This window comes from Papio anubis, chromosome 13, assembly GCF_008728515.1.
Source record: "Papio anubis isolate 15944 chromosome 13, Panubis1.0, whole genome shotgun sequence".
Lineage (NCBI taxonomy): Eukaryota > Metazoa > Chordata > Mammalia > Primates > Cercopithecidae > Papio > Papio anubis.
Window position 1 is genome coordinate 36,409,086 of NC_044988.1, and position 3,742 is coordinate 36,412,827.

Sequence of the window (3,742 nt, forward strand, 5' to 3'; positions counted from 1 at the left end):
AAGTGTTTAAATATAGACAAGTCAGTGTAGGGAACACTATTTATCATTTAGTTTTAAATGTTTAAATAACTGCCTCCATTTCCCTAAATTCAAAGGTAACCATTTCAATGGCTTTCACCGACTAATTTAATTTAGTATTGCATATTGTTATATAAAATATATAAAATACGGCTATTTTAATTTTTTGAAACATACATATGGACTTCCTGCTATATAAGGATGTGGCTTCCTTTTACTTTCCTTTTCTGTCACATTCCTCTGTCATCCTAATACATTGTAATTTTCGAGATTAGGTAGCCATTGCTTATATTATGACCACGTAAATGCTGTCCACATCTGAGATATTTGCTATTCTGTGATTTTTTTAAACTTTCTTGCACAACTTTTCTTTCCTCTGAGGTTAATAATTATCTTTTATTTTCTAAGTTTTTGTTACATTCATCTGTAATTCCTCCCGAACTTTTGGCCATTTGTCTAAATCTCCTTTCAATATATTTAGTTGTATTAGGCATTCTGTGAATTCCATCTTTTGGAAGAAATTTCTTCTGAAGTTTTGAACCTGCTCTAATCTGGCATGGATTCCTATCTGAGAGCTGTCTTCAGGACCACACTGGATTTCCTTGATCTTTCTCTTATTTGGTTCCAGATTTTGTAATGGCATTTTCTTTCTCTTTTCAACTTATGTTCTCCTTTTGGTAACACATACGCCTCAGTAGTGTTCTGAAAGATGGTGCTTAGATGAAATATTTTTGGAGAATTTATATGACTAAATATGTCTTTTTACTGTGAGATTAATGGATAGTTTGGCTGGGTATAGAGCCAGAGGTTGGAAATAATTTTTCCTCAGGCTACTGCATGCATTGCTCCACTGTCATCTGGAATCCAGTGTTGCTGTTGACTAGACTGAAGTCAGCAAGCTACATCCCTGTGATGCAGGGCAGGCGAGCCTGAAGTGGAGTTTAGCCTATGAGAGTTCTTGGCTTTGCCCAGAAAATAATTCAAGGGCAAGCCAGAGGTAGAAGAAAAACAGCTCTATTGAACAGGCAGTGTTACAGCTCTGGTGGTATTACAGCTCTGTGACTGCTCTTGCAAAGCAGGGCTAACCGGTAGGCAGAGAGTAGCAGCTCAGGGCAGTTTTGCAGTCATATTTATACCTGTTTTAAATTGCATGCAGAATAAGGGGCAGTTTATGCTGAAATTTCTAGGAAAGGGGTAGAAATTTTTGGATCATTGGGTCATTGCTATGGAAAAGGGCAGTAACTCCCAGGTGTTGCCATGGCAATGGTAAATTGACATGGCACATTGGTGGGCATGTCTGATTGAAAGCTGCTTCTGCACTGGCTCTGTTTTAGCTAGTCTTGAATCTGGTACAGTGTCTGAGCCCCACCTCTAGAGTTGAGTCTCACCTGCTACCTCACCTGTGGCCTATTTTTGTATGGCCTGTGAGCTAAAAATGTTTTTTACATTTTTAAGGATGGTAAAAGCCAACCAACCAACCAACCAACTAACCAACCAACCAACCAACCAAAAAAAAAAAAAAGGTTCCAAAACAAAACAAAAAAGAAAATGCAACAGATTGTATGTGGCCTGCAAAGTCTAAAAATATTGCTTTCTATCTGGCCCTTCACAGAAAATGTTGCTGGAGTAGTCCTCCTGGAATAGACTGACACTATTTTGATTTCTGATCTTTGTGTGATTTTTTTGTCTTCCTTTCTGGGAGCTTGTGGGGTCTTCTCTTTGAACCCGATGTTCTAAAATTTTTCAATAACTGTCTGTATATGGTCATGTTTTCATCTGTTTTACTGAACCCTTGCTGGGCTCTTCGAGTCTGGAAACTCAGATCCTTCTGTACTGGGCAATTTCCCTGAACTATTTGATAATTTTCTCTCTCCTTTTTGTCTGCTTTTTTCTGGGACTCTTATTATTTGGATGTCAGACTTTCTGGTTGATACCCTAATTTTCTTATCTCTTTTCTTTCAATTTTCACTTTCCTTTTTAATTGCTAAGTGATCTTGGTTGTTCTTTGAAATTTCTTTTATGGCATCTTGTTCTCTGTTCTTAAATGAATGCATCGTCTCTTATCTCTCTGAGCATTATATATATATGTGTATATATATTTTAAGTTTTCTTTTTCTTGTATACATCCTGGTTCCTCCAATTTGCTTTTTTCTGCTTATTAGCTTTGATCCCTATCTTTCGGCTTAGGGCCTTTTGTCAGATGTCTGATGTCCTTGAGTTGCCTGTTCATGTTTTAGAATGGAACACTGCAGCCTGATGGGAAGCCTCTGAGCACCCAGGTGGGGCCTGGGAGGTCTGAGAGTCCCTACAGAGGTATCTGGCTCTGCGTTATTTATTTTTTATTTTTTATTTTTGGTGGGATTGTCAAATTCTCTGGAGAAAATGCTTTCGGGGAAATTCATGTGGAGGTCAGAGTGGAAGCAGGTGTGAGAGGGTCCAGCAGAAGAAAACATGGCTGCCAAAGTGTTTGAGTCCATTGGCAAGTTTGGCCTGACCTTAGCTGTTGCAGGAGGCGTGGTGAACTCTGCCTTATATAATGTGGATGCTGGGCACAGAGCTGTCATCTTTAACCAGTTCCGTGGAGTACAGGACATTGTGGTAGGGGAAGGGACTCACTTTCTCATCCCATGGGTACAGAAACCAATTATCTTTGACTGCCGTTCTCGACCACGTAATGTGCCGGTCATCACTGGTAGCAAAGATTTACAGAATGTCAACATCACACTGCGCATCCTCTTCCGGCCCGTCACTAGCCAGCTTCCTCGCATCTTCACCAGCATCGGAGAGGACTATGATGAGCGTGTGCTGCCGTCCATCACGACCGAGAGATCCTCAAGTCAGTGGTGGCTCGCTTTGATGCTGGAGAACTAATCACCCAGAGAGAGCTGGTCTCCAGGCAGGTGAGCGACGATCTTACAGAGCGAGCAGCCACCTTTGGGCTCATCCTGGATGACGTGTCCTTGACACATCTGACCTTCAGGAAGGAGTTCACAGAAGCGGTGGAAGCCAAACAGGTGGCTCAGCAGGAAGCAGAGAAGGCCAGATTTGTGGTGGAAAAGGCTGAGCAGCAAAAAAAGGCAGCCATCATCTCTGCTGAGGGTGACTCCAAGGTGGCTGAGCTGATTGCCAACTCACTGGCCACTGCAGGGGATGGCCTGATCGAGCTGCGCAAGCTGGAAGCCGTGGAGGACATCGCATACCAGCTCTCACGTTCTCGGAACATCACCTACCTGCCAGCGGGGCAGTCCGTGCTCCTCCAGCTGCCCCAGTGAGGGCCCACCCTGCCTGCACCTCCGAGGGCTGACTGGGCCACAGCCCTGATGATTCTTAACACCACCTTCCTTCTACCCCCACCCTAGAAATCACTGTGAAATTTCATGATTGGCTTAAAGTGAAGGAAATAAAGGTAAAATCACTTCAGATCTCTAAAAAAAAAAAAAAGAAAGAAAGAAAGAAAATGATTTCAATGTCTTGTGTTAAGGATAATATACTTATTACTACCATTGTTCTAGGAACCAAGTGAGGGGAGAGGACTGTGGATTTAGCAATGCAACATATAAAAATTCTCTTAGCCCTGTTTTATTAATTAAAAAATTTTTTTTTAGAGATAGGATCTTATTGTTTCCCAGTCTGGAGTACAGTGGTGCCATCATAGCTCACTGCAGCTTCAAACTCCTGAGCTCAAACAATCCCCCCACATCAGCCTCCTGGGTATCTAGGATTA

The 3,742-nt window shown here is 42.0% G+C and overlaps 1 pseudogene across 1 annotated transcript; it reads left to right on the forward strand.

The window, feature by feature from the left end:
* The first annotated feature begins 2,398 nt into the window (after window positions 1–2,398).
* LOC101023829 lies at window positions 2,399–3,459 on the forward strand (annotated as a pseudogene). The gene has a single exon (XR_162657.5). The product of XR_162657.5 is annotated as a prohibitin pseudogene (transcript).
* Window positions 3,460–3,742: the final 283 nt, after the last annotated feature.